The sequence below is a fragment of the Chrysemys picta genome, chromosome 8, assembly GCF_011386835.1.
Source record: "Chrysemys picta bellii isolate R12L10 chromosome 8, ASM1138683v2, whole genome shotgun sequence".
In the NCBI taxonomy this organism is placed as follows: Eukaryota; Metazoa; Chordata; order Testudines; family Emydidae; genus Chrysemys; species Chrysemys picta.
This window is the reverse complement of record NC_088798.1, coordinates 14,720,905-14,734,614: the sequence shown is the minus strand read 5'-3', so window position 1 is coordinate 14,734,614 and position 13,710 is coordinate 14,720,905. Positions and strand designations below refer to the sequence as shown.

General features: G+C 42.5%; 1 protein-coding gene and 1 long non-coding RNA gene across 6 annotated transcripts in view; one reads left to right on the top strand and one right to left on the bottom strand.

The window, feature by feature from the left end:
* DAB1 (DAB adaptor protein 1) overlaps nucleotides 1-13,710 on the top strand; it is a 709,559-nt gene that overhangs the window by 107,689 nt on the left and 588,160 nt on the right. The gene's annotated exons all lie outside the window — the stretch shown is intronic.
* LOC135973281 (uncharacterized) lies at nucleotides 3,617-10,420 on the bottom strand. Its single transcript, XR_010590092.1, has 3 exons — nucleotides 10,332-10,420; nucleotides 6,143-6,194; nucleotides 3,617-3,729 (listed from the first exon to the last, which is right to left on the bottom strand). It is a non-coding gene; the product is annotated as an uncharacterized LOC135973281 (long non-coding RNA).

The following is a 13,710-nucleotide window of genomic DNA, read 5'->3' as shown; positions in this document are numbered from 1 at the left end:
AAAATTCCTCTACCAAGAAAATCTATACCACAAGTAAACCTATGTGGTGTTGTATACAAAGCTCAGTTATTAACAGAAGCTGTGCAAAAGGGCCACTCTGGGGGCACCTAAGTATTTATTTGCTGTTCTTTGCACTGTCAAATGAAACATTTGTTGTATGGGGATGGCATCACTGTTCAGACACTCTTGGAATTATTGTGCATACCATATATAAAAGTCACAGCTTGACAAATTATGGGATGTCTGTCCTGGTTGTATTCTTCCATTATTGTGTTCATATCTATCTATATATATATATGCCTAGTTTTGGGAATTAAATTGGATTAACTTTCTCTCTTTTCCAATTAATGTCATTGACGATAATAACAATGTGTGAACATCTGGCATTTTAACAGACAGAAGCCTTTAGAAATACCAGATATGAACGAACAAAATCTGTCTCTATAGTGATTATTTTTCAGTGTATAGATGAGACCGCGAATTTCTCTTTCCTTTCTCACTTCCCTTCATTATCAAGGCTTGTTAATTCTTCAGATGCCTGGGCTAGATAATTATGGTCTTATTTATTAAATACCCCTTTGTAATTAATGTGGCACCTGTGGGCTTGAGCCCTCTAGCTCATTAGGCAAGTATCCTGTACTTCTAAGATATTGAGGAAAATATTTTTTTATCCCATCAAAGATCTCAATGGCAAATTAAGGTCACTGCTGTCTCTTTGACTGGCTAACGGTGTAAGTAGGTTTTTCATTAGTTACCCTAAGAGCAGCTGATTTCAGAAACAGCTTTTTAGTTCCCAAATGTTACTCGGCTAATTGTTTAAAACTTCCTCTAACTATATAGGGTTTGTGTATTTAAAACAAACGTTGCATTTGATTTAGCTATGTTAAATCAAATCACTCTGAGCGTATGTCTACACTATGAAATTAGGTCGAATTTATAGGAGTCAATTTTTTTAGGAAGCGATTTTATACAGTCGATTGTGTGTGTCCCCACTAAGCGCATTAAGTTGCATTACATCGGCGGAGTGTGTACACAGTACCGAGGCTAGCATAGACTTTTGGAGCGTTGCACTGTGGGTAGCTATCCCACAGTTCTCGCAGTCTCCGCCACCCATTGGAATTCTGGGTTGAGCTCCCACTACCTGATGGGGCAAAAACATTGTTGCCGGTGGTTTTGGGTACATGTCGTCAGTCACCCCTCCCTCCATGAGAGCAACATCAGACAATCGATTTGCGCCTTTTTTCCACGCAGACGCCATACCATGGCAAGTGTGCAGCCTGCCCAGCTCAGCTGTCACTGTTGTGTCCTGGGTGCTGCTGACAGCAGACGGTGCAGTAGGGCTGCAAACCATCGTCACGCTTCCGCTGCCCCTCTGCTCTCCTGAAGGCGCCATACCGCGGCAAGCATGGAGCCCGCTCAGATCACCGCGGCAGTTATGAGCACTGAGAAGAGTGGGGGGGGGATTTGATAGCAGCCTGGAAGGGAGGGTTACAAAGAGGATGGAGCTAGGCTGTTTTCAGTGGTGGCAGATGCCAGAACAAGGAGCAATGGTCTCAAGTTGCAGTGGGGGGAGGTATAGGTTGGGTATTAGGAAAAACTATTTCACTAGGATGGTGGTGAAGCACTGGAATGGGTTACCTCGGGAGGTGGTGGAATCTCCATCCTTCGAGGTTTTTAAGGCCTGGCTTGACAGAGCCCAGGCTGGGATGATTTAGTTGGGGTTGGTCCTGCTTTGAGCAGGGGGTTGGACTAGATGACCTCCTGAGGTCTCTTCCAACCCTAATCTTCTATGATTCTATGTTTTCTGTAATATGATGAAGAGAGAGATTTTACAGGGTATTTCCATTCTTGTGCAAGCCATATCAATGGAAACATCTCCTCCTTTATCTACACAGTGTTAGGGAAAGCCTACTATGTCTCCCTATTCTTCCATGAGCTAAAGAAAGGACTACAATGCCCCCCTTCTCCTCATCCACTTACCCTTCTACTCAGCTTCTTGACAATGCCAGTGGGGAGAATTTAGCCAGCTTTCTAGATCCCTTCACATACCAATAAGAAAGAGTGCATCAGTCTCACAATCAGCCCCTCTCCATCAAAAGAGAGAGCTAGTTTTCAACCACAGATGAATGACATGTAGCTTAGAATTGGGTGTATTGGTTATCCCTAGTGTATCTAATAGTTATTTCCCGACTCCTGTTCCTCTGCCTAATCTGTCTGTTTAGGTTTTCATACTGTACCCCTCTTCATTTTAATAGAGAGAGGTTAACGCACTACTGTCTTTATGGTTAAGGCATTACTAGTCTGGAACGTATGAGGCCAGGCTTCAGTTACCAACTCTGCCACAGACTTCTTTTGTAATCTCGGGTAAATCACTAAAATCTCTCCATGCCTCAGTTAGGTGGGGAGAAAAATATTTCCCTATCTCACTGGAGTGTTGTGTGCTACAGGGAGGAGTGACTTGGAAAGGCTTGTGCTTTAAAATAAAGAAACACAAAGAAATGACTTAATACTAACATGGACCCCCCGTGCACCCCTCTCCCCTCCCCACATACTTAAAAATTTAAATCAGCTGGTGTAATAGTGAGGAAACCTATTGCCGATTTTAGGAAGAGCACATACCCAGGTGAAGATGTAGCCTCTCCTGCTCTCTGCATTGCGGATGAGGATGATAGGAGTCAGTAAAAATTACATCAACAGACTGCCACAATAGTTGAGGGACTAGGGTGAGTGAAGAACTATCAGAGCTACAGGATTAGATTTGGGATGGAAACGGGCATAATCTGAAATGCAGACAGACAGAAAAGCCTCTTCAGAATGCAATGATGTGATGGGCGAGGATGACGGGCATATTAATGATGTCCGAATGATGAAATGTACTCCAGCTCTACGTAAAGCACTCCTCTGATGTTACTAGGAAGAATTAAGAAGTTAAATTTAGATGTAGAGTGGATCCAAGACCTCTAGAGTAAAGCTGTGTCGAGGCTTGTTGTAAAAAGCTTCAGTGGCACAGTTAATGTACATGCGAGGCAGAAACCATGCTAACTGGCCTCCAGAAAGAGAACCCCAATATCTTTCGTTCCCCTTCAAACGTTAAGAGGGAAGAGCGGTTTGCTAGCCCATTGTCTTGGGGCAAGTACTGGTAGGAATGGAGTTGGGAGAAGGTTACTATTCTAAATCTAGCAGCGCACAGTGGCAGAAGGGTGTCAACATAGATCTGCCAGATGGAGCATGCTAAAGGGCAGCCTGCTGAGCAGACAGAGCCACAATCTTGCAGAGCCAAGCACACCGAGTGCACCAACTCCCTCAGGGAAAATGGAACAGCAAAGAGTATTATAGAATCATAGAAATGTAGGGCTAGAAGCGACCTCGAGAGGTCATCAAGTCCAGCCCTGGCACTGAGGCAGGACCAAGTAAACTCTGATAGGTGTGTGCACAACCTGTTCTTAAAAACATCCAATGATGTGGATTCCACACCCTCCCTTAGAAGTCTATTCCAGGATTTAACGACACTTAGGCCTGATTTACACTGGGGTGGGGGTGGGGTGGGAGGCTTGATCTAAGTTGCACAACTTCAGCTATGTGAATATCGTAGCTGAAGTCGACATGCTTAGATCGACTTCACCGTGGTGAGTCGATTGCTGCTGCTCCCCTGTCAACTCTGCCTGCGCCTCTCACCGAGCTGGAGTACAGGAGTCAATGGGAGAGTGCTCGGGGATCGATGTATTGCGTCTAGATCCGGATGGTAGTGAAGACATACTCTTATAATTAGAGAGTTTTTCCTAATATCTAACCTAAACCTCCCTCACTGGAGTTTAAGCCCATTATGTCTTGTCCTGCCTTCAGTGAACACGGAGAATAATTGATCCCCCTCCTCTTTATAACAACCCTTAACATATTTGAAAGCTGTTATCAAGTTCTCAAGACTAACACACCCTGTTTTTAACCTTTCGTCATTGGCCAAGTTTTCTAAACTTTTTATCTTTTTTTTTTTTTTTTTTTTTTTTTTTCCCCCCTCTCCTCTGGACACTCTCTCTCCAATTTTTCCACATTTTTCCTAATGTATCGTGCCCAGAATTGGACCCAGTACTACATCTGAGGCTTCACCAATGCCAAGTAGAGTGGGACAATTGCTTCCTGTGTCTTACATGCAATACTTCTGCTAATACATCCCAAATATTAGCCTTTTTCACAACTACCGTAACTCCTATTCAGTTTGTGATCCACTATAACCCTCAGATCCTTTCCAGCAGTACTACTGTCTAGTTATTTATTCCCCATTTTGTAATTATGTATTTGATTTTTCCATCCTAAGTGTAGTACTTTGTATTAGTCTTTTGATTAGTTTTGTCTTGTTTATTTCAGACCAATTATCCAATTTATCAAGGTCATTTTGAATTCTAATCCTGTCCTCCAAAGTGCTTGCAACCTCTTACAGGTTGGTGTCATCTGTAGATTTTACAAGCATACCCTGGACTCCATTAACCAAGTCAAAATATTGAACAGAACCAGATCCAGGACTGATTCCTGCAGGATCCCACTAGATAAGCCCTCCCAGTTTGATCGCAAACCATTGATAATTACTCTTTGAGTATGGTCTTTCGACCAGTTGTGAACCCACCTTTTGGTGGGTGCACATCTAGACCACATTTCTCTAGTTTGCTTATGAGAATGTCATATTCATAATTCTAGTAAATTGATTCATCAAGGCGGCGCCTGGGGGTGCATATTCAGATTATTTGGCAGTATCAGTATGTAGCTGCATTTGATAAAGACCCAAACCAAAATTCCAGAATCTTGGGTGGATATGAATTGAAACCCTTCTTTAGAGACAATATTTGAAATCCTGGTCCTATTAAAGTTGATGGTAAATCTCCCAATGGCTTCGATGGAAGTAGAATTCCATCCAAGATGTTTCAATGGACAAGGCAAACCTAACAAGATACTAGAGAGCTATTGGTAGCATGGGCAATATAGCATAACAAAGTATGCCAACAATAAAGTAATAATAATGGACAAAATTGCATAAGATCAGATATTTTATAATGGGCACAACATTCTCTTTTCTTTTCCTGTTCTCCCTGATTTTCTTTTCTTCCTGTGACTCACAAGCCATTAGCGGTAGAAAGAGGCAAATTTGTGGCTGTATTTCTATCTCAGTATTTTTCAGGGTCTTGGGTGGTCATCTTAGAGACTAATGCTGGTCATGGTTTGTGGTGCTTGCTTCCAGGAGTCTTAAAAGAACAGGTACAGGAGCTTTTGCTGACACGGGAATTCGAGGACATAAATAATGCCTCTAAATTGCAAACTTTAAAGTTTTTATAGCTCCATGCACTATGGCATTATGAAGTCAATTTTAATAAATCTTCTCCTTTTATCTTCTGCATGACGACTTTCCTTTAAGCTCTTACCCTGATGGCAATTTTCCACTTTGCCAGCCAAAGGAGTGTATGCGGACAGAACGTCCATGGCCACGGAAAGGTTAATGGTAGGAAAATGTAGTGACATCGATGTAATTTTATTAGGTTGAAACTCAGAGATCTTCTCCATTATTGGCTCTTTTATATAACAAAAGTTAACAAATTTAAGTACAAAGTAAACTACATGAGTGCATGCAGCTCATTAAAAAATGAAGAGAAAGTGAAAAGGGCTACAGCAAGGAATGCTAATTTGTTGCACTTCTAAAGTGCCTTCTCTATAAGGATCTCAAAGTACTTTAACATTAATTAATTGAGTCTCAAGTATCCCTAGAGTTTAGGTGAGGATTAAATATCACTAGTTTACAAATAGGAAACTGAAGTACAGAAGGATAGTGTTACTTATCCAAGGCTGATAGGAAGTCTAGAGTAAAACTCAGGTGCCTTGATTCCCAATCTTGTGCTCTAACTACAAGGCATTCTTTTTCTTTTAGACTGGACTCTTTTTAAGACCGGGATTGTCTTCATTTTTTGCATTGTACTGAGCACATTGTCAGCACTAAGTAAACAAATTAATAATAATCGGAGAGATTTATAGTCACACACAATTTATTTTAGAAAAGTCCTACCCCAGTCAAATACAGATTTCTTGGCTGCATGCCAACTGTGGGATAACTACCTTTTAGGGATATGGGGAGAGAGCCCATTGTTCTCAGAAAATCACGCACCTGAAAGGGGTCAACTTCCATTCCAGTAGGACAACTTCAGTTATCTTGACAGCTGCATAAACATAAAAAGAATGAAAGAAAGATCCTATAATGGTCTAAATTACAATTTCACCCATGTCTAATAACCTATATTAGCTGCTGTGGGTTCTGAAAATTCTTGGTAACATTTGAATTCTTTATATATAAAAGCATATTTAGAGGAAGACAATTTACATCATGCTGGCACTGCTGTGCATTCCATTTTACAGACACACAAAAAGACCAAGATCCTTGCCCAATGGAATTTACTGTCCAAATCAGACAGAAAACCAATAGTAACAGCTGATGGTAGGAAGAGGGATTGAGGAGTGAAAAGACAACAGCAATAAAGGAGATGGGAAAATAGATATTGGGAGTGTGCTTCGCCCTACCCCAAAGGAAAACAGGTCAGCTTGGTAATAGAAGTGGTTTAAATTTTTCACACAAAGTGGTTCTTGTTTTGTTTTTGTTTTTGTTAGACTATGGCCATTATTCAAAATTAATACTTAGAGTGAAAAATTGTGGACTGTATGGACATTTTCCATTTTTTGTGACTTTTTTTATGGATAACTTTTATCAAAATATTTGTTCACATTATTAAAATTTTAGTTGTCCTATAAGAAAGCATCATTTCTGGCAATATTAATTGGAACTTCTGATTAAATTTTTGGTTACAAATGTTGTGGACCCATTTTCTGTTACTCATTTTAAATCCTGTGAAATACAAACCACTATTTAAAAAAAAATAAATTGCAATTATTCCTTTTATGTTTTTTGACCAGCTTTAATAGTAGTTTTAATTTGTATATAATAGGTACAATTTTCAAAAGTGCCTCTTTGACTTATGCCTGACCTACAGACAGTTTTCATACTGGTATAATTATATTGGGTAAGACTGGTGGTTAGTTTGTTTTTGTAGCCAGTATAGTTATACTGATACAAATTATTAGTATAGATTCAATTATGCTGGATGTACTCACTCTTGTCTTTTCTATTTATATGGTGCCTTATACCAGTATAGCTTATTCCTCTTACCTTGTGGGAATAAGCTATATGAGTATAAGCACAATTACACTGTTATAACTGTGTCTACACTAGGATGGTTGTACCACCTTAACTATACCAATGTAGTGTAAATGTTACGCAATATTTCTTGTATATTGTTTCATTTATGGCCAGGACCTTGTGTGCGGATTAGGAAGCTAGCTGAGTACAGCAAGTCTTAAGTGGGTCATTTGGAAGAGGATAACAAGACCACTATGGGGACATAAGAAAATGGAAGTTGCCCCGGGCACGAGGGAATGGTGTTAAAAAAGGGATGGAAATAAAGAAAAATAAAGGTGGGCAGAGGATAGGGCTCAAGGGGAGGGAGAGATGTGGAAGAGCAGAGGGGGAAGAGAGTGTTGGCAGGAGTGACTGGACGTCTGCAGGCTTCTGTGATACAGAACTTCCCTTGACTCTGCCAGCAGAGCAGTGACAGGGATATGCCCTTGGGATCTATCCAGACTGCGGGTTACGTTGGAAACCATTTTCAAATACAATCCAGCAAAGTTTTAACATGGTTGGGATCCACACCTTCCATATCTAAAGACTGTTCTAGCCATCTTTAGAAGCAGTGCTGTTGACTACTTTGTAGCGAAGCATAGTTCCAGCTATCCTATTTTCTTTTTTGTTAGAAATGAAATAAAACCACCACCCTATCCACAATGCAAATGGAAACTGACTTAGCAACAGCCATGTTGGGAAATAGTGGTTGAAAGCATAATTCATGCTGTAGTGTCCACTAGGTCAAAAGGTCACTGAACCTAAGTTGCCTGGGGATGTTCTCATCATAGGCTGGTAGGAATACTTCATATTGTCAGTGTTCAAAATGGATATTCCACAAACTCGTCCTATGAATGTTGTTTCCTTTGAAATTAAGGCAGTTTTTCTGGAAGCAAGATGAAAGGAAAAATAATATGGAAATGCCTCCAATACACCACAGATATTGACTGGCAAAAATGCCCTATGATTGGCCTAGCCTATGATTTTATTTAAATTATTACTTCACTTTTACAATTTGTTTACTGTCTTACTGTGAAAAGAATTCACCCAGTCATTTTGCACTTGCTTTTCAAAAAAGGATTCAATTGACCTGCAAATAACATGATCAAACTAAGTGTGTATATGTTTGTGTGAATATCTGTTGCTCTTTGAGGCATGCAACCATCTTTTTGTTCTGTGTTTGTACCGTGCCTAGCACAATGGGGTCATGGCCCATGACTGGGACTGCTAGAGGCTATGGTAATGCAAATAATAATAATATAGTTGTATTGTCCACTAATTCTAGCATCAGTTTTTTCAGCTCCCATGCATAGGGCCAGCTCTGGCTTTTTTGCCGCCCCAAGCAAAAAATGCCGGGCCGGCCGGAGCAGAAAAGGGTGGGGGGAAGAGAGGAGAGGAGGAAAACAAACCTGCCCCCGGCCGGAGCAGTGAAGGGGGGCAGGAAACAAACCTGCCCCCGGCCGGAGCGGCGAAGGGGGGCGGGAAACAGAAACAAAATACCTGCGGGGTGGCGGGAGCGTGGGTGCAAGGGGACTCCCGGCGCTGCAGACCCCGGGCAGTGGAGTGCACACCCTGGCTAGTGGGGGGAGGAAGAAGGGGAGGCCCCCAGGGCTTCCTTAAGTGGGGCGCTGCCACACGGCCCCTCCGTGCGTGCCGCCTGCCGGGAGGGCTCCATGCCACTCCGGTCGGCAGGCAGGGAAGGATGCGGGCCGCCCTCCGGGCTTGCTGCAGAGCGCTCCCGTCCTCCATGCCGTCGCCCCCTACAGGGCAGCAGGAGCAGCAAACCAAAAAGAAAAACCTGCAGGGGCGGCCAAAGCGGTGAAGCAGGAAAAAAAAAAAAGAAAAGGATTAGATGGAATGCCGCCCCTTGGAATCTGCCGCCCCAGGCACAAGCTTGCTCCGCTGGTGCCTGGAGCCGGCCCTGCCCACGCGGCTCTAAAGTGTATGGCATTATTTGAATGTCTTTCGATGATTTGGGGAGCTTCCCCTGCAGGATGATCTTGATGCAAGAGCATCTTATCTTTTTGAAACAGACATTACAGGAGATTTAAGTGTTACATAATTTTGTATGAAAATATTACCTCCGTGTCAGAAGAAACCTGCACTAACACGTTTAGTAAATACATGGTGCAGTTACATTAGTTGCAGGAGAGCCGCCAGCTTTTCTGCCACCCTAGGCGGCGGAAGGTTCCACCCCGAAATGCCGCCCCCCACAGAGGTGGCGGAAGGTCCTGTCGCCGAAATACGGCTGCAGTTGCCGCCCCTCAAATTGTAGCACCCTAGGCGACTGCCTAGGTTGCCTAATGGGTTGCGCCGGCCCTGATTAGTTGTATATTATACAGCTTTTTAAGTGTCAGTTCTGCCATTGAATGTGTGCACACATCATCTACTGACTTAAATGGGAGTTGTGCATGTGCACTGAAGGGCAGGATTTTAGCCCTAAATGCCTTAATTCTCCGACTATGACTTTTATTTACTAGCTGACCTTTTAGAATTAGAACGGTTTGTTGAAATGTTAATGTTCATGTAACGAGGACAGGAGGATGATGGGGCGATTTTCTATGTAACAGTACGTTTCCCTTCTTCCTGCACCTCCGTTTAACTCTTCGTTGAAGGATAGGCTGCAGTGCTTTCTTTCCAGGACTTTTCAAAAAGCATTACACAACGTTAAACCTCAGGGCTGTGGTATGTAAAACCCTGATAAATGGATGTTAATTATTCCCTGTCAATTTCAAAGTGCGCGCACCATGCACTTTCTTCACAAAACACACATTTAATACAAACAAAATTCATTGTAACTAGTAGAAAATGTTGTAAATAGTATTCTGAATACTATGAATAACTTTTAAATAAAGCTTTGAAACTGTAACTCTACTGATGTTCCTTATACAGACTCTCCCCCTTTTGTTGCTGTTACATTTAAATGTTTGTAAGGTTTCGACATACATTTTTTTCCTATACTTTAGCGCACATATCAAAACACATTCCCCTCTGATCTTCTCTTGGGGATGATGTAGTGTGTGTCGCCTGGACTCTTCAGAGTTTGAGAAATGGTGGACCACACGCTGGACCAAATATTATCATAATGAAGGGCTTCCCTGGTAAATAGAGCTGGAATAGCACTAACCTGTTTCCAAAGTGCTCCAGGGAATGGGCACCAGCACTCACCCCGGACACATCTCTTGGTCATGCGTGGATCAGCTGCTGAGTCCGCAGGGCTGTCTTTAATTGCTGTCTGTATAACTTTCCTCCCCCCCCCCCCCCAACTCCCCGTGCTCTGATTGGTTCAGCTCTCAAAGGGTGACTAGGGTGTGCCTTGCCAACAATGAAAACTTCCTTCATAGCCTCAGAAGTAGCTACTGAGCAGCTTGAGTAACTGCCACACCCTGTTCTGAATGTTTCTGGATCCTTCTAGCCGAGTTTCCCTGCCCTGCTCTCTGAATGTGTGCAAGAGACCCATAATATCCAAGTAAGATCTATGTCTCCTTCCTTCCTCCTTCTCTCCCTCTCCCTGGGAGAAACAAAGTTAAATGCTGCAGTATAAAGCATGCAGGTTGCATTTACACGGTGGTTAGAAAATGTAAGGCACTAAATAAGTGCCAACAACCGGATTCCGCCCTAAATTTCAATTGTGCAGCTCCATTGAGTTCTGTCGATTCGCATTGATTTCTGCCATGTGTAACTGAAGGGAAAATTTGGCTCTAGGTGGTGGTGTTGCTAGAATCCCAAGGACATCCCACTCTATCAGAGAACATAAAGGAGAGTTGCTCTGCACAGACTCCATCTATTTAATTCCAGTGATGATTTTTAAGAGAGAGGAGATTGTGGTGTCTGTCCAGACTTGGAGAGGGAAGAGAGAAATAACAGCTTTACTTCTAAACAAAATACTTATACATTCTGATGCCTTTGAGAACTACAGTAATCATACACAGTCTTGGAGTTGACTACAAGTCAACTTGGAGGAACTGAAAGCTCTACTTTTCCTAATGCACTTCCAGCTGCCGGGCTGAAAACAATTTAGTTATTTACAGGGTTTTTCTTTTTTTCCCCCCCACAAATAAAATATCACGCCAATGCTCTGTGGGCCCATGGAAGTTTGATTAAATTGATTAGAGTTTGTTCAGAGTTAAGACTCTTGCAGAGCAGAGTTTTGTAAATAAATTAAAGTTTGCCAGATGTGTACTTAGCTTTTAGTCTGTACAAATGTCACACTCTCAATGGGTTGGAATGTACTGAACAGGGCTATTGTATCAATATTACAGCCACATTGCTCAATGGATTTCTTCTTTTAAAAAGCCCCACCATATGGGACATAAAACAGGTCCGTGCCATTTGTGTTCATTAATGATCTTCTGGCACATTTGGCAAGAAATGGGTTGTTGGACCTCATGCCCTGGCCAAAATCCAGTTTGGGTAATTGTATTCTACATGCCTAAATTCCCCCAGTAGTTTCAATTAGCTGTGGTATTGTCCTTCATGGCTTGTCCTAAATTGTTTCATAGTGTTGCTGTGCTGTTAAACTGTTGCTGCATTCCATCCCAGGGATAGGTAAAGTGTTCCTGGCCTCACAACTTGTAAAGCATTTTCTTTGGGAGGAAAGGACTAGATACAGGTAAGATATTTGCATTCTTTCTTTTAGAAATATTGAGGGCGAGTTTTCTGTTCTGTTTTTTGGGGGGTGGGTGGGGTGGAGCAGAGAGTGGCATTTAAAACACCGTTGTGACAAACATCACATGGTTGTGATCGCTTTAAGTATGGAGTGTTTTTAAAAATATCAAACATAAAATCAAGACCATATGTCTTCATTATGCTTGTATAAAGGACACGTTTCATGCCTAATTCACTGATTTTTAGTGTCTATGACTTGGTCAACAATTTACTTGGGACTGGGAGCAAACGATCTGCTAGTGCCAAAAGGGAGAATTTAAACTGGATCTGGATGGAGTCCAGTATGTGAGCAGAGTCTAGATGAAGATGTATTTGTGTTCAGCGAACGGGGATGCAGCCATCCTTATTCAGATTGATCACATGGTCACATTTGGGATTTACCAAGTCCTTGATCTTCGAGACACTGTATGAGCTGATTCCATTTGGCTGCACTCTCAAGTCAAGCCTGAATTGCAGAAGATAAAACCTGCTGCAGAGTGCATACTGTTACTGTTCTTTCGATCCACTATTCACCTAGCCCCAAGACATCACACCTAAGGTTAAAAAGATTGAAGCTTTGATGACTAAGAAGCATAAATAATTTTACAAGAAGCATCTGTAGTCAACAGGGTCACTGAACAAGGGCAAATAACATGATTCAGGTGCCCAAGCTGGGAACTATCCCTAAGGAATTGAGAATAAGTGCAAGTGCTATCCTATATCAACTTAGTTGGCATGCTGCCTTTCAGGCGTGCAAACCCTACCAGTCTCTGGCAGTGAAAGTCGGCCCTTTGGGGGGGGGGGGGGGGGAGCGCGAGGAGGGAGGGGAAGTCTTCCTTGCTCCAGAAAACATCCCTACTGTGTCCCTACTGTCCCTTCTTCACACAGCCTCAGTAAGTCTGGGGCAATCAACAGCTATGAATGAATTCTTTCTGTGGTGTTTAAATATATCTTTCATATACCACAATTAAACCAAAAATACTGTGTGGCCTGGGCATTTTTGGAGGAAAAAGTTGGCTTGCCAGCCAGATAAAATGACAGCTTTAAACCTGAGCCCTTTTCAAGTGGCAAACAACCCCTAGCTGTATGTTTTGAGAGAGGTTATTCTCCCTGCTGCACCTTTGCTAATCTTTCTTTCAAAAACAGTGTCTTGCTGCTTTTTCTAAACTTCAAATATTTAAGACCCTTATAGGGTTGCCACCCATCCTGTCTTTACCCACATAATCCGGTTTCTAACTTATGTGTCCAGGTGTTGTTTAGGGTTGCCAGGCACCTGGTTTTGGGGGGACCTGACAACTCTAAATGGCATGTGAACCAAAAGCCTGGTTACAGCGGGGCAAGGGGAGGGGCTGGGTCATTAACCTGCACCAGCCCCTGCTCAACCAGGGCTGTGTCCTACCTGTAGGCATTCTCCTTGAGATGATCCAGAGAGGGGGGGAGAGGAGCGAGTGATGGGGCGGGGCTTCAGGGGAAGAGGCAGAGAAGCGGGCAGGACCTCAGGGGCAGTGAAGGGGACAGGGCCTTGGGGAAGAGTGTGGGGCAGAGGGTGAGGTCTCAGGGGTCTGGTTGCCAGGAATTAGAAAAGTGGCAATCCTAAATCCTTACTCAAGCAAAGCTCCCAATTGAGGTTCCTTTATTTATTTATTTATGTATTTATTTAATTTATTGTGCTTGAGTAAGGTCAGTCTTGGCCCTGAAGTGGAAGGAAACTTGCTCTTGAAATGCTTGAAAACAACCTATCAACGAAATATCACTGAGAAATATTTGTATTAATAAACTTTACATCCTTTCAACCAGGGCAATAATTGCAAGTGTTCATACAGCTCTCTGATGTGCATGTTTTTTTGAACATTTAATAT